Below are 24,454 nucleotides of genomic sequence, written 5' to 3' on the forward strand. Positions count from 1 at the left end.
GGTTTAAATTTAATTTACTATAACTACAGTCACCACTGCACCCTATGGTTCTCCTTTTTCTCCTAACCGTCAGTCGAATCACTGGGGGGGGCGGAGCCTGAGGGGAGCTATATGGACAGCTTTGCTGTGTGCTCTCTTTGCCATTTCCTGTAGGGAATGAGAATATGTTAAAAAAAAAGGAAAATTGGCACTAGCACTACGCCGGTATTAGGGACGGGGTGCTCTATCTGGCTTAATGAATATGTATACCTTATGAGCTAGAGTGCTGGTGCACAGGGATAATTTGCAGGTATAGTCTTGATCACTGAAGGGATTAAGACTGGAAAACGTGCACTTGTTTAGCACTTCTAATACCCCGAGTAGGTAAGGTGGTAGACTTAAGGGTAGGACCTAATGATTCTAATTGAAATTAAAACATAACTTTTATTACAACAAAGGTTGATAAAATCACTGTGTATGTGTGTGCAATTTAAAAACACATAGAAACTCGAATAAGAAGTTTATAGGATTTGTCAAACTACCTTGATTAATGAACCTATATTGCGTAAACGGGCATCCACATAAATAATGTGGGTAATATGGGCGAAGGTTACTGATGATCTAGGTAGGCACTTGGCTAGTTGTACTCTCACAGTTGTGTTAGAATATTGTCTCTTGTGGTAGTTAATCACAAAGGAACAGCAAGGTCAAGCTACTGCGACTAATGTCCAAGTGAATGTGTGTAAATATAAGGAGTTATTATAGTGACACTTGTCCTATGATAATCTCTTATTGTATAGAAAACAAAAGTGTCCTACTGGTACCAAATGTGCCAATTACCATTCCTGAATTAAAGTTAGTAGGAAGAGAAGACAGTAGTGTCTTGGGTTCAAATTGTGCCTGTCAAGTATCAAAGTAATGAGACAGCATCAGTAATTAAGAGCTGTCCTAGGTTATAATATCCATACTAAAAAGTGTGTTAAGTCAAAAATTGGTAGTGATATATCATTCACATTTAGTGGTGGTTATTAAGTTATTGTTTTAGTTCTTGGAACTGGAGCACAAAGTTCTTTGGATATATGAACTGAAATTATACTGTGTAATTTGTTCAAATAATATATATATATTTTTATTGTTTTATATTTATATTTTTACATTGGTGTTGGTATGTCTATAATCTTGTGCCCATTGTCTGGCTACTGGATTGGTATTAGGCACTTCTTGTAAATTTGTGACAATAATATAGCTTTATCAGCTTTATACACAATACAATGTAAATCAGTTTGTGGCTAGCCTGTCAGCACCGCTACCTAAAGCCTTATTCTGCCTTATTTTGGCATGTGAGTATCTTAGGTTCATATACAGGCTGATGGATTAGTAGTTTAATCTTTACCACTTATGTACGTGGTGTCAGTACTGTGACTTTATCAACTTGGTGTATACTTAAAAGTACATCGGCTTTATAGCTGGCTTGTCAGCATCATTGAATCAAGCCTTATTTTGGCATGCGAGTGTCTAATTTCTTATACCCGGTATTGGGTTGATGGCTAGGTATTTGCTGATTCTATGCGTATATATCACTACTGTATCTTCATCAACTTTATATACTAGTAAATGGACATCAGCTTTGTAGCTGGCCTGTAAATACCCATGAAATCACAACTTGGTATTACCCACTTCTATACGTTTGTATCACTGTAGTAACTTTCATACATAATTTCATGAACATCCGTGTAGTAGCTGGCCTATAAGTACCACTGAGTGGAGCCTTATTTTGGCATATAAATGTCAAAGTTCTTATGCACCTTGTTAAGATAATAAGCTGGTATTAACCACTTCTATAAGTTTGTGTCTAGGTTGTAGCTATAATAATTTAACTAACAATTAAATGGACATCCAGTTTATACGTGGCCTGTAAGCGCCACTAAATAAAGCCTTATTTTGGGATACGGTGCTTAAAGGTTTAGCATAGTCTATATAGCATATAGGAGTATTACCCTTGACATTTGCGGCCAACACAACTACACCCACAAATTAATACTAGATTAAGCCCCAAGGTAGAAGTTGGTTATTATTAAAGTATTTAGAGTTACTATGCCATCTAAAACAGCGAGTTAGGGTATTTTAACATGATACCCCTCCCTGACATGTTTCGCCGATACTGTCTCGGCTTTTTCAAAGGTGACGCGCGCCGGCGTCTGAGGGTTTATATGCGCATTGGGTAGGAACGATTGGTCCGGTTCCACCAATCACTGGTCTAAGAAAGAAGGTGTGTCGAATCCAAGTGATGTCACCCGGCAACTGGATTGTTTAAGCCAATCTTATTTGGCTTGCATAGAGGGTGTATCATCGATGTAAATATCGGGTCTGGAAATTTTCTCTTTCTCATTTGAAATCTGCAACTATCGTTAGGGATGTGACAGTGGCTATCAATATTTCGGTTTTGTAGCAATGCCTTGACTGTGCATCACATAGATTTATAGGATCTTTGTTATATACAAAAGTTTATTCAAGCAGAAAAGAATGTTAATAACACTATGAATCTGATCTACATATTAATAAAATCATATTTGGTAATGAGATTTACATTAAGATAATGCACAGAGGTAAATATCCCTGTGGAAGTAAAAATGTAAAGATGTAATCCTGTTGGTGTTGGCAAACAGTCGGACCGCTAAATTGGTGACATCTTGTCTAAAATTAGCGTAGAGTACAGAGTGATGATAGAACATGTACATAATGCTGAGTGTCAGAATGAAATTAGTATTTTGGATGAGTCTTTATTGAAGGGGGAAGGGGAAATGGCACGATAACGAGTGGAAGAATGAATGGGTTAATACCAATTAGATTACACCAAATATTCTTGTTGTAATGTCTGGGGACAGGGAACGGTTAGAGCCGAACTTAATTAATACCGATATAATAGGTATCTAATGTAGGTGTACCCAGAGAAGTAAGCCCGATTACAAAACTTAATTTGTTTTTGAATTGGTGAAATACATTGTAGTCACTATAGAAAGAAATGTAACAGACACGCATCGTGACTTGTACTGGTGCACAAAGTGGAGACTTATTAAAAAGTGCATTAGTGCAATTAGGAGAATGTGCCTCAAAATAGAATGGTGTCAGGTGTCTCGTGTGAATGTATTTATTATATATATCTCTAGAAGATTGATCATACGAGATTTTATTATTGAAAAAGATACCATGAAAAAAGTGGGAATAAAATTAATTTAGGAAAAAAGTTTCTAAAAGTTAGGTATTGTATAGTGGTGTTGGGGGAGAAATTGTGGTGTCAGAAGATTTTTTTTAAAATAGTGTACTTGTGCAAAAATGACAAAAACGTGATGACCCATCATAAGAGCAAGACTAACATCTCGTTTTTGGATCTATCAATCCGCAAGGAAACTGATGGTTCATTAAGCACAGACCTGTTCAGAAAAGAAACAGCTACGAATAATGTTCTTTTTGCCACCAGTGCCCACGCCCCCAACACTGCCAAGTCTCTACCCATAGGAGAATTCCTGAGATTAAGGAGAAACTGCTCCCATGATAAGACATTTAAAAGAAGAGCCAGTGAGTTAGAGAATCGACTTCTTCAGAGAGGTTACAGTAAAAGATCAATCCGTAAAGCCAAAACAAGAGCACTCCAAACCCAACGATCAGAACTACTAAAGACAAACTTTAGACAATTTTCACTACTAAAGACAAAATCCAAAAAAGATAATCACAACACCCGATTAGTGCTAACTTATAGTCAAGACACTCAGCAAATTACGAATATAATTCGGAATAACTGGCATATACTCCAAGCTGATCCTCAGCTCAAAGAATTAATTGGAGACAGGGTGCAATTAAGTTATCGAAGAAGTAGAAATCTGAAAGAAATACTCAGTCCCAGCCACTATGTATATAAATCCAGGAAAACTAGACCGGTAGAACAAGGATCCTTTCCCTGAGGTAATTGCTCTTCCTGCAGCAATATGATTAAAAAAAAAGGTCATAACAGACAGATTTGGAAAACATCACCAAATCAAAACATATATCAGCTGCAATACCACAAGAGTGTAATCTATGCCCTCCAGTGCAAATGTCCCCGGACTTACATTGGAATGACCACAAGAACACTCCGCACCAGACTTATGGAACACATACGCAATATCAAAAATGATCCGTCTGATCTGTCAAAAGATAGAAAAATCACGTCCGTAGCATCACATTTTTTCAGACACCACCAATCCAAAACCTCGGAATTAAAGTGTCACGGAATCCAAAAGATAACATTAGGCCTAAGAGGCGGTGACCTCGAAAAAGCCCTTCTCAAAGCAGAAACTAGGTGGATAGACCTGATGGACAGTGTATATTCAAAAGGTATGAACGAGCAAAACAATTACTCAATGTTTTTATAAAAGCAAACTATGAAAACTCACATATGAACGGTATCTTTAAAAATCTGATAATAATTAGTTTTGATTACATTAAGGGCTTTACATAACTACATTGTATAAAAATATTTTTTTTTAATGTCAATATGTTCTTTAGGTCCTCAGTGTACAGTACTGATCCCAATTATCATAACCCAAAGACTACAGTGAAGAACTCAGAGTATTACTATTACCCTATTTTCCATTGAATACTTCAATCACTTTCCTGACACCACGATGGATACAATTCCATATATATATATTATTTGAACAAATTACACAGTATAATTTCAGTTCATATATTCAAAGTACTTTGTGCTCCAGTTCCAAGAACTAAAACAATAACTTAATAACCACCACTAAATGTGAATGATATATCACTACCAATTTTTGACTTAACACACTTTTTAGTATGGATATTATAACCTAGGACAGCTCTTAATTACTGATGCTGTCTCATTACTTTGATACTTGACAGGCACAATTTGAACCCAAGACACTACTGTCTCTCTAACTTTAATTCATGAATGGTAATTGGCACATTTGGTACCAGTAGGACACTTTTGTTTTCTATACAATAAGAGATTATCATAGGACAAGTGTCACTATAATAACTCCTTATATTTACACACATTCACTTGGACATTAGTCGCAGTAGCTTGACCTTGCTGTTCCTTTGTGATTAACTACCACAAGAGACAATATTCTAACACAACTGTGAGAGTACAACTAGCCAAGTGCCTACCTAGATCATCAGTAACCTTCGCCCATATTATCCACATTATTTATGTGGATGCCCGTTTACGCAATATAGGTTCATTAATCAAGGTAGTTTGACAAATCCTATAAACTTCTTATTCGAGTTTCTATGTGTTTTTAAATTGCACACACATACACAGTGATTTTATCAACCTTTGTTGTAATAAAAGTTATGTTTTAATTTCAATTAGAATCATTAGGTCCTACTCTTAAGTCTACCACCTTACCTACTCGGGGTATTAGAAGTGCTAAACAAGTGCACGTTTTCCAGTCTTAATCCCTTCAGTGGTCAAGACTATACCTGCAGGGAATGAGAATATCCCACAAGTAAGGATGAATCCGTGGACTGAATACACCTGTAAGAGAAAGTAATTTATCAGGTAAGCATAAATTCTGTTTCAAATTAAAAAATAAAAAACACCACCATGCTCTGTGTTATTTAAAAGGTAGATGAAAGTCCATATTATTCTTCAATGTGACCTCAAAAAATGCAAAGAAAAACTTCCATAGTGTAAAACTTTTTGAAATGCTCAGCCTGGTCTGGTACTTACACAGCAGGGGGCTTCATTAGTGCTAAAATAAGGGCAAGTAATAAATGGATCTAACTATGTAGCTTACAGGGGGTTCCAAATGTATTACAATGTTAAAAACAAATACAATGTTACAAAGCAAGTGCTCGGTAGTCACTCTGGGGTCCCTGAAAAAGCAGACAGGGGAAACTGGCATTGGAGGTGGATCCGGCTTCCTGACGTCATAAGGGGGTGTCTCACTTGAGCTAACACTGAATTGCTTGTTTGCAAGTAGCCAGTGCTGTATACAATCATTCCTTGAGTGTTGTACTAGTAATTGGAATTACATGCAAGTGCTACTGAGAGTGTAAATTGTGTTTGGACAGTGTACACAATAACCCCAGCGTAACTACAGAGGATGCTTTGTAAAATTGTATATTTTTTTAACAGTGTTTATTTTAACATTGTAATACATTTGGAACCCCCTGTAAGCCACAAAGTTGGATCCATTTATTACTTGGTGCTTTTTTTAACGCTAATGAAGCTTCCTGCCGTGAGAGTTCTAGGCCAAGCTGAGCATTTCAAAGATATTTTAAGTTTTACACTATGGAAGTTTCTCTTTGCTTTTTTTGAGGTTACATTGAAGAATTATATATAGACTTTCATCTACCTTTTAAATAACATGGTGCAAAGTGTTGTATGATTTTTTATTTCTATTGTCACATTGTTTAAAGATCATAAAACTAAAACATATTACAATATCATTTTTATTCAAAAATATTCAAAGTATTTTATTTATATTTACATGCGCTCTATTTATCACTATTGCTTGGGCACAAACACAGCTGAAAGTAAACTTTTAATGAACGTGTGTTAGTGCGCGTATTACAAGTTGAAAGTAGCACACTTACTTCAGGACTTCGTATATCCCGACTGTGATAACTTCTTCTCCCCTTAGACTTCAGTGAAGCACATTATGGGGCCTTTTTTTTTTTTTTTTTTTTAATTTTATTTATAACCAACACATGGTACAGTGATAAGATACAAATCAATGACACACCACACAGGGTGCATTAAGATAATATAAGATTGATAAGGCAATATGATATAACAACGTACAACAACGTATTTTTATCAGATATAGTAGCATACGGTGCTCATATTTGCCTTGAGGTCTGCAAAAGGCTTATATGGGTTAGAGAGCGTTCTAGCATATGTACTCACTTGTACCACCATGTTGGGGTTTTATTTTTATGTAAACGAACACAACCAACCTAAACCTAATACAACATAAAATACAAACACACAAACCAAACAAGCAAACAAACCCAATCACACAAACAAGGAATAATAGTCCCCTCCACAAAGATGCTGAGAAGCACAGCAGGAGTAGCATACTGTACAGTGCCTCAATCTATGTTAGTAACAGAGTTTCTAGAGGTATGGGATAGCAAATTAAGTTACTAAGCAGTTTTCATATGTACCTGGGCTATATAAAACAATGATAATATCTATGTTATTAGCCTAATACTGAAAATGTTACAATAATTTTTACGTAAATCTTTGGCTTAAATCAGAGTGCTTCTACGGAGATGGGAGGAGGCATTAAGAGTCAATACATGCATAACGTAACTAAGCAGCTTTATATTGCTTTGCAAGCTAGATAGCAGATATGTTCAGCATTAATAGATCCTTGACCAGGGTGAGAAAAACAAGTAGGCTCAGATTGACAAACTCAAGCCAGTAAATGCACAAAATAAAAATATAAATAAAACAAGAACAGCAGAGCTAGAATATAAAACCTTCCCCTTATTCACTCCGTAAAAGCAGGGATTATTACAGGATGATATATACATAAGGGTTCTGGAGTGTCATGTACGTGGGAGCCTACCTAGATATACCAACCACATCCATACCAACTACTGTTTAATAGGAGAGGTGCATTATCTACCTTTGATTAAGGCAATAGGGTTCTGAACTATGTGTGCGCCATAAGAGAACATTCAGAGATGACATAAGGCGATATTTGGCGTCATAGATAAGAGGCTGCTCCAGTTTTAGGATATATTGCAGAGTGAGGTGCTGAGCAGCCCTCCCATGCAACTAAACCACACAATATCATGATGGATTCTATGTTGTTGGCATGATACTAGAATTATTATGATAGGTTACATAATAGCAGACATATTTAAAATTTATAGTGTTCTTGGTAAATATGAGAGGAACATTGGGATTCAAATTGATATTCACTTTTCAAGAGCAAGGATTTTTACAAATTGATAAATGTACATAAGGAGCTGAGATATTCTGAGTGTAGTAACATAAATACCTATTATATAGCTACACAACAATGAGAGGCTGTTCCAGTTTTAAGGTACTGATATTTGTGGTGTTCTCTAAGAAGTACTATACGGCGCTGCAGAATGAATATTATGTTTATATGATTCTTACGCGACGGGCTTTAACATCCTAGCCTACCCAGAATACCACCTAGATGTGTGTAAAGTGTAACATGTCAGGTTATAAATCTCTCGCTACCTTACCCACAGCATCCCCTAGGAGGTTAAAATAAAAATAATAAAATAAATGAGTAATTACAATAATGAAGCAATTAAAACTAAGTGTAACTAACACACACACACATAACATAGCCAGGCTTAGAAAACAAGTCATAGGAGCTGCTGGCTAACAAGTTAACATATTTGATGGAGTTGAGCGACTGTATGTAGACAGTCAAAGATGCTGGGTATATTACAGTGGCATAGAGACTGACGCCTAGATTTAGAGTTTTGTCGGTAACGACCCGCGTAGCTAACGCATGCTTTTTTCCCCCCGCACCTTTTAAATACCGCTGGTATTTAGAGTTCACAGAATGGCTGCGTTAGGCTCCAAAAAGGGAGCATAGAGCATAATTTACCGCCACTGCAACTCTCAATACCAGCGGTGCTTACGGACGTGGCCAGCTTCAAAAACGTGCTCGTGCATGATTCCCCCATAGGAAACAATGGGACAGTTTGAGCTGAAAAAAAACCTAACACCTGCAAAAAAGCAGCGTTAAAGGGACAGTATACTGTAAAATAGTTTTTCCCTTAATGTGTTTACAATTGCTTTTTTTACCAACTGCAGAGTAAAAAATGTATGAAAATTATCTTTTTAAGGTTTATTTCTGTATATTAAAGCTCTGATTTTGTGTTTTGAAGCCACAGCCTAATAAAATAGGTTGAGCTTGTAGGTATAATCAGATCTCATTACTGTATCACATTGTGCACATATACCTGCTTCTTTATCTTATATCTGTCCTTTAAACAATCACCAATACTTTGAGAGAACAATAGAAAATCAACATTTTATTACCTTATCTCTGCTTTATCACACTGGGAGTGTAATTTCTTCTGCTGGCTGTGTTTGCAAAGCTTATCTATAGCTGGTACGCGCGGCCACAAACTTTCAGAATAGGTGGGGATACCACATGCTAAATTAACAATTTCAAATGCAAATATAAGGGTAAAGGAGCTACTTGTAAACAATTTAATACACTCCAGCAGGTGAAGTGGATCATTGGGAACAAATTAAAGGGGAGAACATTTTTGAGTAAACTGTCCCTTTAAGCTCCTAATGCAGCCCCATTGTTTCCTATGGGGAAACACTTCCTAAGTCTGCACCTAACACTCTAACATGTACCCCGAGTCTAAACACCCCTAACCTTACACTTATTAACCCCTAATCTGCCGCCCCCGCTATCGCTGACACCTGCATATTTTTTTAACCCCTAATCTGCCGCTCCGTACACCGCCGCAACCTACATTATACCTATGTACCCCTAATCTGCTGCCCCTAACACCACCGACCCCTATATTATATTTATTAACCCCTAATCTGCCGCCCCCAACGTCGCCTCCACCTACCTACAATAATTAACCCCTAATCTGCCGACCGGACCTCACCGCTACTCTAATACATTTTTTAACCCCTAAAGCTAAGTCTAACCCTAACACCCCCCTAACTTAAATATAATTTAAATCTAATGAAATAAATTAACTCTTATTAAATAAATTATTCCTATTTAAAGCTAAATACTTACCTGTAAAATAAACCCTAACATAGCTACAATATAAATTATAATTATATTGTAGCTATTTTAGGATTAATATTTATTTTACAGGCAACTTTGTATTTATTTTAACCAGGTACAATAGCTATTAAATAGTTAATAACTATTTAATAGCTACCTAGTTAAAATAATTACAAAATTACCTGTAAAATAAATCCTAACCTAAGTTACAATTAAACCTAACACTACACTATCAATAAATAAATGAAATAAAATACCTACAATTATCTACAATTAAACCTAACACTACACTATCAATAAATTAATTAAATACAATACCTACAAATAAATACAATGAAATAAACTAACTAAAGTACAAAAAATAAAAAAGAACTAAGTTACAAAAAATAAAAAAATATTTACAAACATTAGAAAAATATTACAACAATTTTAAACTAATTACACCTACTCTAAGCCCCCTAATAAAATAACAAAGACCCCCAAAATAAAAAAAATGCCCTACCCTATTCTAAAATTAAAATAGAAAAGCTCTTTTACCTTACCAGCCCTGAAAAGGGCCCTTTGCGGGGCATGCCCCAAAGAATTCAGCTCTTTTGCCTGTAAAAAAAAAACATACAATACCCCCCCCAACATTACAACCCACCACCCACATACCCCTAATCTAACCCAAACCCCCCTTAAATAAACCTAACACTAATCCCATGAAGATCTCCCTACCTTGTCTTCATCACGCCGGGTTCACCGATCGGTCCAGAATAGCCTCCGATGTCTTGATCCAAGCCCAAGCGGGGGGCTGAAGATGTCCATGATCCGGCTGAAGTCTTCATCCAAGCGGGAGCTGAAGAGGTCCATGATTCGACTGAAGTCTTCTATCAAGCGGCATCTTCAATCTTCTTTCTTCCGGATCCATGTTCATCCCGCCAACGCGGAACATCCATCTTCACCAACGACTTCCCGACGAATGACGGTTCCTTTAAGGGACGTCATCCAAGATGGCGTCCCTCGAATTCCGATTGGCTGATAGGATTCTATCAGCCAATCGGAATTAAGGTAGGAAAATTCTGATTGGCTGATGGAATCAGCCAATCAGATTCAAGTTCAATCCGATTGGCTGATCCGATCAGCCAATCAGATTGAGCTCGCATTCTATTGGCTGATCGGAAAATTTCATGATAGATACAAAATATAAAATAGAAATAAAATAAAAAATAAATAAATAAAATAAAAAATAATAATCATACATATAAAATACATATACAAATATAAATGATGAAATAAAGCAGAAATTGATGATACAAATATTAAGAAATATTAAAAATATTAAAAAACTAATGTATAGATAAACCATCTTTTTATATTATACTCTTAGATAGAATTATATGAAGGCTGCTACTCGAATGTCTTTGTTTAATCCATGATGGCCATAGGTCTTTAGTGTGTGTATCCACCATAATTCTCTCTTATTTAGTGATTTTTCTATTTCACCTCCTCTCCAGAGTAGCGGCCTTCATATAATTCTATCTAAGAGTATAATACAAAAAGATGGTTTATCTATACATTAGTTTTTTAATATTTCTTAATATTTTTATCATCAATTTCTGCTTTATTTCATCATTTATATTTGTATATGTATTATTATTATTTTTTATTTATTTATTTTATTTCTATTTTGATATTATTTCCATTAATGTCATTCATATAAGCAGCTTGCAGTAGAAAGGAAAGAGAAAGCGCACATCCGATTCAAGGTAGGAGTACTTTATTCAGGCACAACACACGCTAGTAATGCACTTACTAGAAAATAGTAAAAAGACAGCAGTGTACATAAAATCAATCAACACGGCTTCACCAGAACACAAGGCAGCAGGGAATCCAGGGCGTCCAATTGCAATCTTCGAACGATACCCGGCAAAAGGAACAGTTCTTTAGACCAATTGGATCCGTCCTTCGGCCACCTGACGTCTGTATCTACGGATCCTTTGAACAGCCACAATAACTCTACGCGTTTCACCGGCGACACCCCGGCTTTTTCAAGAGTAATAGGCTGTAGTGATATCGGTCTTTAAATAGCAGCCAAGCTACGGTGCTCTGTCTCAGCTTATTCTACTATCTATAATAAATAACATAGCATTCATAAACGTACATCCGATTTTGAATAATATAACAATTTTGAAATGAAATGTTTTTATTATAAAAGTGTAAAGTTTTTTTGCAAAATGAACTCTTAGTGATCTGCACTATTAATTTTAGATCATTGCACACAACTATTGGATAAACAAGGACTATGGACAAGCTGATAAACCCCCCTTTTTTGCTACATCCGAAGAAAAATTCATCTACATTGGAATGAAAACAAAAGGTTGCCGAAAACTATCCAGGATTGGCCCTTCCATTAACATGTGATCACAACACAGGAGCGGACCTGTTTTGGAACTTACGTTCATTATGAACTCGAAAGGGAACTACTGTTTTTCTTAAATGATTTTGATTGGTCCTAAACAAGCGAGGTAACATTTTCAAAATATCCTCATCCGATTTATATATTAAAATTATAATTAGATTCTTTGCATTTTTGCACACAAAAAAGGTTATCTTTGAATTTTGATCTAAATAGAAATCGGCTGACGATATTAATACCTTAACTTTGTGAGTCTGGCTCCGGTAAAACCGGAAAAGGAACATTGATTATTTCTGTATAAAAAGCACCTGTGTAAACCCAAAGGCAGCATCTCATTATTTTACTGCTCTTGAGAAAGACGAAACATCGTTGAAACGCGTAGAGCTTTTGATTATGAGCTTTCATCTATCTGTCAACAGTGACACTTTTAAATAAATTTGTATCTTTTACGAATTTTGCTTGCTGCTTTTTGGATTTTTTCAATCACATCAGCGGGAGCGCTGTACAAGGAGCCGGATTCCGATTTTATCGGAGAAAGTATACTGCACATTTTGCATCAGTTATACATTGTATTTTGAGTACGTTATCCTGTATTCACAGCCACAGTGGATTTGGGGAAACTTTAACCGCAATACATCACACAGATTAACTCTTGAGAGGAAGCTGGAATTTTTTCAGAGCAATTTTGGAGCACCGAATAAGAAAACACCTGCGCCTCTATATCACACACCACTACAATTCTTACAGTCTCTTTTTGGGAGAGACTGATAGACGGCAGCGGTACATACAGAGGGGAGTATTTTTTACCTTTGTACACAGATATTGTTTTGTAACACTCTAGCATATTTGGTACATTGTTTTTTGTTTGTTTCAACCGTATTTTTCCCAATATGGCAAAAATTACCCTCTCAGATTGGAGAACTGCACGAAAAATTAAATATGATAGCACATTTAAAGCAACAGATAATGAAAATCCCAATTGGGAAATGATTACAAATAAATTACAAAAACTATACATTAAAGAAACTAAAAAATGGTGGGAGATCACTTTTCTAAGTAGATATCTAAATGAAGAAATAGTACCGAGGGGTTTGAGAGTTTTCAAAGTCCCTGCTTTTGGCACAGATAACCTCACCTTTATGAAAAAATGGAATACAGTTCTACACAAATGTTCCACAGATTTAGTAAGTTTATTATATAAGCACCAAGGGGTCGATCCGATAAAAATCGTCGCCCGCAAAAGCCGGCGACGCCAATATTTGCGCAGGTTTGGTATCACATATACGGCGTAACCTAGAAGTTACGCGCGTATATTTCTGCCGTCGCCCGTAGTTTTTTGGGCTATAGGCAGGTATACCAAACCCGCGCAGTTTGGTATCCAATATGCAGCGTAAGGACTTACGTGGCGAAAATGGAGAAAACTTACTCCATTTTCACCTCGCCACAAAAAGCAGCCGTAAGAAGCCTTACGCTGACTATTGGAGACCCGTAACTTCCTAAACTGGCTGCTAAAATAAACCTAACACCTAACGCATGCGCAATGTCTATCTCCCTGTCAACCGCGATCTGCTAAAATAAACCTAACACCTAACGCATGCGCAATGTCTATCTACCTGTGAACCGCGATCCCCCCCCCCCCCCGAAATCCCTAATAAAGTTATTAACCCCTAAACTGCCGCTCCCGGACCCCGCCGCCATCTACATAAACTAACCCCCTACTGTGAGCCCCTAAAACCGCCGCCATCTACCTTATCTATCCCCTAATCTGACCCCTTACACCGCCGCCACCTATATAAAAATTATTAACCCCTAATCTAATCCCCCTATACCGCCGCCAGCTATATTAATATTATTAACCCCTAATGTAAGCCCCTTACACCGCCGCCATCTCTATTAAAATGATTAACCCCTAATTTAATCTACCTACCCCGCCGCCAGCTATATTATCTATATTAACCCTAAGTATATTATAGTTAATATAGGTATTACATTATATATATTAACTATATTAACCCTAATTATATTAGGGTTAATATAGTTACTATAGTATTTATATTAACTATATTAACTCTATCTAACCCTAACACCCCTAACTAAATTTATATTAAATTAATCTAATTCATTTATAAACTAAAATATTCCTATTTAAATCTAAATACTTACCTATAAAATAAACCCTAAGATAGCTACAATATAATTAATAATTACATTGTAGCTATGTTAGGGTTAATATTTATTTTACAGGTAAATTGTTAATTATTTTAACTAGGTATAATAGATATTAAATAGTTATTAACTATTTAATATCTACCTAGTTAAAATAATTACCCAATTACCTGTAAAATAAATCCTAACCTAAGTTACAAATACACCTACACTATCAATAAATTTAATAAACTACAAACATCTATCTAAAAATACAATTAAATTAACTAAACTAAATTACAAAAACAAACAAACACTAAATTACAAAAAATAAAAAAAAGATTACAAGATTTTTAAGCTAATTACACCTATTCTAAGCCCCCTAATAAAATAATAAACCCCCAAAATAAAAAAAATTCCCTGCCCTATTCTAAATTAAACAAATTTCAAAGCTCTTTACCTTACCAGCCCTTAAAAGGGCCTTTTGTGGGGCATGCCCCAAATAATTCAGCTCTTTTGCATACAAATACAATCCCCCCCCCCATTACAACCCACCACCCACATACCCCTATTCTAAAACCACCCAAACCCCCCTTAAAAAAGCCTAACACTACCCCCCTGAAGATCTCCCTACCTTGTCTTCACCACACCGGGCCGAACTCCTGATCCGATCCGGGCGATGTCTTCCTCCAAGCGGCAAAGAAGAATTCTTCCTCCGGCGATGTCTTCCTCCAAGCGGCAGCAAAGTCTTCATTCTTCCGGCGGCATCTTCAATCTTCTTTCTTCGCTCCGCCACCGCGGAGCATCCATCACGGCCGACTGCTGTACTACGAATGAGGTACCTTTAAATGACGTCATCCAAGATGGCGTCCGCCGAATTCCGATTGGCTGATAGGATTCTATCAGCCAATCGTAATTAAGTTAGAAAAATCTGATTGGCTGATTGAATCAGCCAATCAGATTCAAGTTCAATCCGATTGGCTGATCCGAACAGCCAATCAGATTGAGCTCGCATTCTATTGGCTGATCGGAACAGCCAATAGAATGCGAGCTCAATCTGATTGGCTGATTGGATCAGCCAATCAGATTGAACTTGAATCTGATTGACTGATTCAATCAGCCAATCATATTTTTCTAACTTAATTCCGATTGGCTGATAGAATCCTATCAGCCAATCGGAATTCGGCGGACGCCATCTTGGATGACGTCATTTAAAGGTACCTCATTCGTAGTACAGCAGTCGGCCGGGATGGATGCTCCGCGGCGGCGGAGCGAAGAAAGAAGATTGAAGATGCCGCCGGAAGAATGAAGACTTTGCTGCCGCTTGGAGGAAGACGTCGCCGGAGGAAGAATTCTTCTTTGCCGCTTGGAGGAAGACATCGCCGGAGGAAGAATTCTTCTTTGCCGATTGGAGGAAGACATCGCCCGGATCGGATCAGGAGTTCGGCCCGGTGTGGTGAAGACAAGGTAGGGAGATCTTCAGGGGGGTAGTGTTAGGCTTTTTTAAGGGGGGTTTGGGTGGTTTTAGAATAGGGGTATGTGGGTGGTGGGTTGTAATGGGGGGGGGGGGATTGTATTTGTATGCAAAAGAGCTGAATTCTTTGGGGCATGCCCCACAAAAGGCCCTTTTAAGGGCTGGTAAGGTAAAGAGCTTTGAAATTAGTTTAATTTAGAATAGGGCAGGGAATTTTTTTTATTTTGGGGGTTTATTATTTTATTAGGGGGCTTAGAATAGGTGTAATTAGCTTAAAAATCTTGTAATCTTTTTTTTATTTTTTGTAATTTAGTGTTTGTTTGTTTTTGTAATTTAGTTTAGTTAATTTAATTGTATTTTTAGATAGATGTTTGTAGTTTATTAAATTTATTGATAGTGTAGGTGTATTTGTAACTTAGGTTAGGATTTATTTTACAGGTAATTGGGTAATTATTTTAACTAGGTAGATATTAAATAGTTAATAACTATTTAATATCTATTATACCTAGTTAAAATAATTAACAATTTACCTGTAAAATAAATATTAACCCTAACATAGCTACAATGTAATTATTAATTATATTGTAGCTATCTTAGGGTTTATTTTATAGGTAAGTATTTAGATTTAAATAGGAATATTTTAGTTTATAAATGAATTAGATTAATTTAATATAAATTTAGTTAGGGGTGTTAGGGTTAGATAGAGTTAATATAGTTAATATAAATACTATAGTAACTATATTAACCCTAATATAATTAGGATTAATATAGTTAATATATATAATGTAATACCTATATTAACTATAATATACTTAGGGTTAATATAGATAATATAGCTGGCGGCGGGGTAGGTAGATTAAATTAGGGGTTAATCATTTTAATAGAGATGGCGGCGGTGTAAGGGGCTTACATTAGGGGTTAATAATTTTAATATAGATGGCGGCGGTGTTAGGGGCTCACTTTAGGGGGTTATAGATATAATATAGCTGGCGGCGGGGTACGGGAGTGGCGGTTTAGGGGTTAATAACTTTATTAGGTTGCGGCGGGGTACGGGAGCGGCGGTTTAGGGGTTAATAGCTTTTTTATTGTTAGGATAGTGAGGGGGGATAGCGGATAGAGGGTTAGACGTGTCGGGCTATGTTAGGGAGGCGTGTTAGACAGTGCGGGTGTTTTAGACTTTAGTCAGGTTTTATAGGCGCCGGCAGTTTCTAACGTGGCGCAAGTCACTGGCGACGCCAGAAATTTGTACTTGCGCAGATTTCTGGACATCGCTGGTTTGTCAGACTTACGGCACGTTAGCATCTGACGGCGACTTATATGGGATAGCTGAAACTGCGGGTGACGACGGTTCCCTCGCTTGCGCCGCAAACTGCGATCTATATCGGATCGCGCCCCAAGATTTAGCTTTAAAAAACATCGAAAAAGAAATTTGCACATTAGAAACGGAACTCACCCCTTTTTTAACTAACAAAGCATGTAATGATAAATTTGAAATTATAAAAGTAAAAACTAAAGAACTAGATGACCAGATTGGGGAGAATAAATATAATAAATATTTAAGAGATAGCAAAGATTTTAGAAATGGAACCCAATATGTACAGTCAAAACAAAATTTACCTTCACATAGAAGAAACGATTCAAAATCAGAGCACTCCAGGGGAAGAAATCCACAAAATAGAAATTATCACACATACACAAATAATTATCATAGGAACAAAGAACACTCTAATCACAGAAACCACACGAATCACTATAGGAGAGAAGTTTCCTTTGACCACAGGGAAAATAATGATAGAAGTCATTATAGTTCTAATATCACTTCACGAAGGGATCACTCTAATAAAAAAAAATGATGAAAGAGAACATTACAATGCTAATAAAGATTCACGTAATCAAAATCTTTACTACCAAGGGAGAAGGAATGATGAAAGAGGATATAACAACTATAGACGTGATAACTCTTGGAATCACAAAAATGACAATCAAGATCACAGGAATAATGCACAACATAACATATATAGGAAAGAAAACACAAGATCTAACAATGACTATAGCACCAACATAGAGGAAACTAAACTTCACCATTCTGGATCAGATTCCACTCACCCTTTTCAAAAAGACACACACAAGGAGAGACACAAAACAGGGACACATCACACTCCCAATTACCAAGAGTGGGTCCATCCCAACCGCTACTCCCCACTACATTTAGGCAGAACAAATCAAAGAAAAAGGGAGAGAACACCGGATCACACAGGGGGGGAAGAGGAGGAAGAACAAAGACACAGAAGGAGGTGCCAGAGAGATTAGGCATACATAATATCTCTTCATCCACTCTCACTAACAAAGAACAACAGGTGCTTTCAAAAGGCCTGAAATTCATTCCAACACAAAATGTAAATACATTCCAGCTTTTTATCGATGCACAAAAATTTATTAGAAACTTAACAGTGAAAAGATTTTTTGCAAGAAAAGAAACACTGAATCACAATCAGCTCACCACAACACAAAATAAAGAACCTAGAACTTATTTCAAAAACACATCAACTTTTTATCCAAGGCCCGAATATAGAAGTATTTGGTAAACTATTACTTCAAGATTTAGAGGAATTACACTAAAAACCCAAATATTCGGACTTCCGGTAGGCGGCTCACCAAGATGGCCACAAACTCACAGGGCTCCGTGATTGAAACCTGCTTCTGAGTGCAGTGTGGTAGAATCTTCAGCCATCCATATCTCCCTTGGCAATAATTGTGCCCGGGAAACCTTTAGGATCGGGACATTACATCTCCTGGCCTCCGAGAAGACACTGAAAAGTTAAGATTTGTCGCTGGACCTACAGACGTGCGCACATCGATAAACAAGATGGCGCACATTGCTGAGGCCCTAATAGATGTCTTTATGCCTGCATTGGATTCTCTAACAGTAGCTATGAAGGAACTCCGCTGTGAAGTACGAAAGCTTAACTCACCCGAACATACCAATATAATTTCTACATGTCTAACTGCACCTTGGCAGCTTCCACCAACTAACCTGATAGCAGACACTCTGGATAGCAACATCGTGGAAGGGTCTCACTCCCCTATCTTTCTATTACAACCAAATAACTTGGTCACGTTCGAAGCGGGGATAATAAATGCCATAAATGCCTCTCAGGCACTGACTTACCCCAGACTTCCTTCTGAAGAGACGCGCCGGACCTCAGACTCCCTGGCGATATGTGGGAACGAGGGCGCTAGTGGCCCCACAGTCTGTGTTTCAGATCCGCTTCAGTCTGACTTCCAAGCTGTCTGCCTGTTCTCTAACCCAGCCGACATGTCTCTGCGGTGTCCTAGTCGGGTGGAAGGGAGCCCTGCCGCAATTACCGAGCCCATGGATGCTAGCACTGTAATCTCAACATGGGGAGAAGACGGCAGCTTTATGACTCAAGCTGCACAATGGAGCAGGCAAGCTGCAGCTGTAACTGTCCCACCGCGGGAAATCATCTTACAGAAAGCCTTGATGTCACATTCGGGTGGTGACGGCTGCCTTTTTATCCCACTGTTTTTCCTAATTCTCACTGTGGGATTAGTGACTCTAGCTGGGACTTCTATACACTTTGCTGGGTCCGTGCAACAGTCCTACACTCAACCAGCCGCAGGCATAGGCTAAAAGTCTAATTGGACAGCAATATGGGGGATTGTTTTTCACCTGTTCTGTTTGATTAAATATATTTTCTTGGTTTTTAAACAAGCACAGTATTTCCCCCAGCGTATGTGATCTTAAAAGAATCTTGCCTGCAATACCTGACATACTCATCTTGATATATCTAATACACTTGGTTCTTATTTTGTTTTGCTTTAATTAGGTTGCCCTACTTAGTATCGGCTTAATGGACCCTGAGTTGTTTTTTTTTATTTCTGCTGAAACTGCTTACTTTGTTCCCTAGCTTTACGTCTTAGGACAGATGTTAACAGTTAGTGCAGGCAAAACTGTACCCTGAAATCACTACTTATGGGACTTTAGGTCACGTAAAAGATGCCGTTTAATAGTGTGTTCACATTGTCACCGTGCTGTAGCGGGGAAACCAGGGCTGAATTTTATGTTACAATAAATAAATGCATACTGAAAGCTACCCCTCTGAAAAGGCACCTTAAAATATATCTGTTTGCAGGCTCCTAATGGTCATCACATGCAGTACTTGTGCAGTATAACAAATTGCATGCACTCCTTCCTAAATGAGATTAAGGTGCGCTAATGTTTAGTCAAGTATTTATTTAAAGCATTTGGTTAGCAGCTAAGAATTTTTAATACTGTCTGGGTTTGGTTCATTATAACATGCTCACGTCTCTTATATACATCTACTGTCTTGATTGCATCACAGCTACCTTTGCATCAAAAATCTAACCTACACAATCTAGCAGAGAATACACTAACTGATACAAGGAATTGGAAGGGCCTGACCATTTCCACACATGCCTTACTACACCTTGCTTATCACGCTGATAACATTTGGGAATAACTAACGGACTAGCCTTTCACTGTACATATAGCAGCCTCCTAAATCCACGGTGTCATGTTTCTCTTTCTACTTTTATGCAAAATTATCACTCTATTCAGAGGGGGTCTGGATATTTATTATGTTCTGATTAACAGCCTGTTTTCTTTATGTTTTGTTTTATGTTAGTTTGGAAAGTGGGGACCAATAAGTGGCTCCACTTAATCCACTGGATTTGTTCCCTCGGTAATCCGTATGTAATCAGATGCGCTTTAGCATTTTATGTCTCATTCATTGTTCTCTTTACATCTAACTGTTTATAAATCCCTTCTCAGTCTCCTATACTCAAGTTACACCCTATAACTGCCCCCATGTGCTAAAAACTCGCTAATCTGTCACGATTCATTTATAAATACCTGCAAGGACTATATTAACTGATTATATGCAATGTTATTGTTACCCTCAGAATAGACTTGGGTACGATCTTAAATCCCTTGCAAATTTTGAATTCCTTTTATGTAATTGTTCACTTGTAACCTCTGCAGCAGCCACTCGATTTCTAACAATAGCAAAGGCAAGCTAACATTTCATTACACCATTCTGTACAAATCCATATGTTTAAGTCTCCTAAAAGTCCTCAGTATTAGTGCGAGAAGTGAAGGGACCAGTTTGTTTTATTTTAGGTTAATTTGTTGTTGTTTTTGTTTAGTTATGATAGGTTTTAAGATAAAAATCCCAGCGATGTATGCAGTTATCCCACAGAAAATAACCATAAAATCTGTAATTGAAAGTTGTAACCCCTGCATCAGTACAATCTTGTTTAGGTTCTATCTACCTTTTTATGCATTGCACAAAGCTTCGCCCTGCGTGGTGAACTGATATGAAATATGTTTGACTGTATGCATTGTTGGATATAAATAAAATATATAAAAAAACAAAAAAACAAATATTCAAATCTAACCAAGGAAGAATATGGAATCTATCAAAATCTTAATAAACGTCAGGATATAATCATGAAGGAGGCAGATAAGGGAGGAAGCATTGTAATTATGGATCATAGTTATTACATGGAAGAATCAAATAGAATACTATCAGATACCAACACTTACACAACATTAAGGGAAAATCCAAAAAAACTATACACAACAGAATTAAATCAAATATTATTACAAGCTTTAGATAAAGAAATTATTTCTCAAGATGAATATGCTTTTCTATATAAAACAGATTCCAAAACACCAATTTTTTACTTTCTCCCGAAAGTTCATAAACATTCAACAAGACCACCAGGTAGACCAATCATTAGTGGGATAGATTCCTTAACCTGTAATCTTTCAGCTTTCATTGACCACCTATTACAACCATATGCACAAACAGCAAAATCATACCTGAAAGATACCAAACAAGTACTCAATTTACTACAGGATTTAAAATGGGAATCCAGTTATTCATGGCTGACAATGGATGTAACCTCCTTATATTCCATTATTGGCCATAAAAAAGGCATAGAAGTCATTGAATGGAAATTAAAACAGGACCCAGACTTATCATCAGCCCTTTTGAAATTTATCATTACATCGATTGATTTTATTTTAAAACACAATTTCTTTTGGTTTAATGGAAAGTATTATCTACAAGTATGTGGAATCGCCATGGGCACCAGGTTCGCCCCAAGTTACGCCAATATTTATATGGACCACTTTGAACACACTTATGTATGGTCCAATGGCGTTCTTGGGGCGGGCCTGGTGTCCTGGAGGAGATACATAGACAATATTTTATGCATATGGAACGACAGTGAAAGCGAAATTGATACTTTTGTTTCTCATTTAAATAATAACAACATGAATATAATCTTGACACCTGAAACCAGCAAAACAGAAATCACTTTTTTAGATTTAACTATACATATCAGAAGATAACATACACACAAAAACTTATTTAAAAAAATGTGACACAAACACATATATTAGGAAAGATAGTGACCACCACCCAACATGGTTGAAAACAGTCCCCAAAGGACAATTTCTTCGAATGAGAAGAAATTGTGACACTATAATTGACTTCAACATTCAATTGAAAATTATCAAAGAGAGATTTGAAGAAAAGGGATATGAAACTAACCTATTAGAAGACGCTAGGATAGAAGTAGCAAATAGAGATAGAACAACATTAATCTCAAATATCACTCAACAAAAACAAGAGCCTTCCAAGACACATTTTCCAAGATTCACTACCACTTTTAATTGTGGTCACAAACAAATAAAACATATTATAAATAAACACTGGAAAGTTTAAAAAAATGATGAATATTTAAAAACCATCATTCCAAATAGACCATCTATTACTTTCAGAAAAAGTATGAACTTTAAACAAAGATTAGCACCGTCCCTTATAAAAGGAATGAATCCACCCAAACCAATTCAGATTTCAAATTTGACAGGCTTTTACACTTGTGGACATTGCAAAGCATGCAACCACACAAAAAAGACATATAAAACTTTTACTTCAACAGTAACAGGCAAAACATATCCAATTAAAGAATTTATCAGTTGTAAAACCAAGAACGTGATATATCTAATACAATGTGAATGTAAAGTACAATACTTAGGCCAAACTTCAAGATTCATAAAAACTAGAATACTTGAACATTTATATAAAATTGAAAAAAAGAAGGATGATCATGGTGTCCCTATTCACTTTAACAACTGCCAATGTTATAAAAACAAAAATCATCTATTTTGGATAGGCATTGAAAAACTCTCTACATTGGAGAGGAGGTGAAATAGAAAAATCACTAAATAAGAGAGAATTATGGTGGATACACACACTAAAGACCTATGGCCATCATGGATTAAACAAAGACATTCGAGTAGCAGCCTTCATATAATTCTTTCTAAGAGTATAATACAAAAAGATGATTTATCTATACATTAGTTTTTTAATATTTCTTAATATTTTTATCATCAATTTCTGCTTTATTTCATCATTTATATTTGTATATGTATTTTATATGTATTATTATTATTTTTTATTTATTTATTTTTTATTTTATTTCTATTTTTATATTTTGTATCTATCATGAAATTTGCAATGCTATTCAATATGTATCACATCAGTGATATATTATTTCCATTAATGTCATTCATATAAGCAGCTTATTCTACTATCTATAATAAATAACATAGCATTCATAAACGTACATCCGATTTTGAATAATATAACAATTTTGAAATGAAATGTTTTTATTATAAAAGTGTAAAGTTTTTTTGCAAAATGAACTCTTAGTGATCTGCACCATTAATTTTAGATCATTGCACACAACTATTGGATAAACAAGGACTATGGACAAGCTGATAAACCCCCCTTTTTTGCTACATCCGAAGAGAAATTCATCTACATTGGAATGAAAACAAAAGGTTGCCGAAAACTATCCAGGATTGGCCCTTCCATTAACATGTGATCACAACACAGGAGCGGACCTGTTTTGGAACTTACGTTCATTATGAACTCGAAAGGGAACTACTGTTTTTCTTAAATGATTTTGATTGGTCCTAAACAAGCGAGGTAAAATTTTCAGAATATCCTCATCCGATTTATATATTAAAATTATAATTAGATTCTTTGCATTTTTGCACACAAAAAAGGTTATCTTTGAATTTTGATCTAAATAGAAATCGGCTGACGATATTAATACCTTAACTTTGTGAGTCTGGCTCCGGTAAAACCGGAAAAGGAACATTGATTATTTCTGTATAAAAAGCACCTGTGTAAACCCAAAGGCAGCATCTCATTATTTTACTGCTCTTGAGAAAGACGAAACATCGTTGAAATGCGTAGAGCTTTTGATTATGAGCTTTTATCTATCTGTCCACAGTGACACTTTTAAATAAATTTGTATCTTTTACGAATTTTGCTTGCTGCCTTTTGGATTTTTTCAATCACATCAGCGGGAGCGCTGTACAAGGAGCCGGATTCCGATTTTATCGGAGTAAGTATACTGCACATTTTGCATCAGTTATACATTGTATTTTGAGTACGTTATCCTGTATTCACAGCCACAGTGGATTTGGGGAATCTTTAACCGCAATACATCACACAGATTAACTCTTGAGAGGAAGCTGGACTCTGAATTTTTTCAGAGCAATTTTGGAGCACCGAATAAGAAAACGCCTGCGCCTCTATATCACACACCACTACAATTCTTACAGTCTCT

At 36.4% G+C, this 24,454-nt stretch overlaps 1 protein-coding gene and 1 long non-coding RNA gene across 2 annotated transcripts in view; one reads left to right on the forward strand and one right to left on the reverse strand.

The window, feature by feature from the left end:
- The window catches only part of LOC128657269 (uncharacterized), a 34,901-nt gene extending 22,307 nt beyond the window's left edge, over positions 1 to 12,594 (forward strand). The window contains exon 2 of the long non-coding RNA XR_008402098.1: positions 11,994 to 12,594. This is a non-coding gene — a long non-coding RNA (uncharacterized LOC128657269). The remainder of the gene's footprint in view (positions 1 to 11,993) is intronic.
- LOC128657974 (uncharacterized) overlaps positions 1 to 24,454 on the reverse strand; it is a 285,898-nt gene that overhangs the window by 163,462 nt on the left and 97,982 nt on the right. The window lies entirely within an intron of this gene.

Source organism: Bombina bombina, chromosome 4, assembly GCF_027579735.1.
Source record: "Bombina bombina isolate aBomBom1 chromosome 4, aBomBom1.pri, whole genome shotgun sequence".
Classification (NCBI taxonomy): Eukaryota; Metazoa; Chordata; class Amphibia; order Anura; family Bombinatoridae; genus Bombina; species Bombina bombina.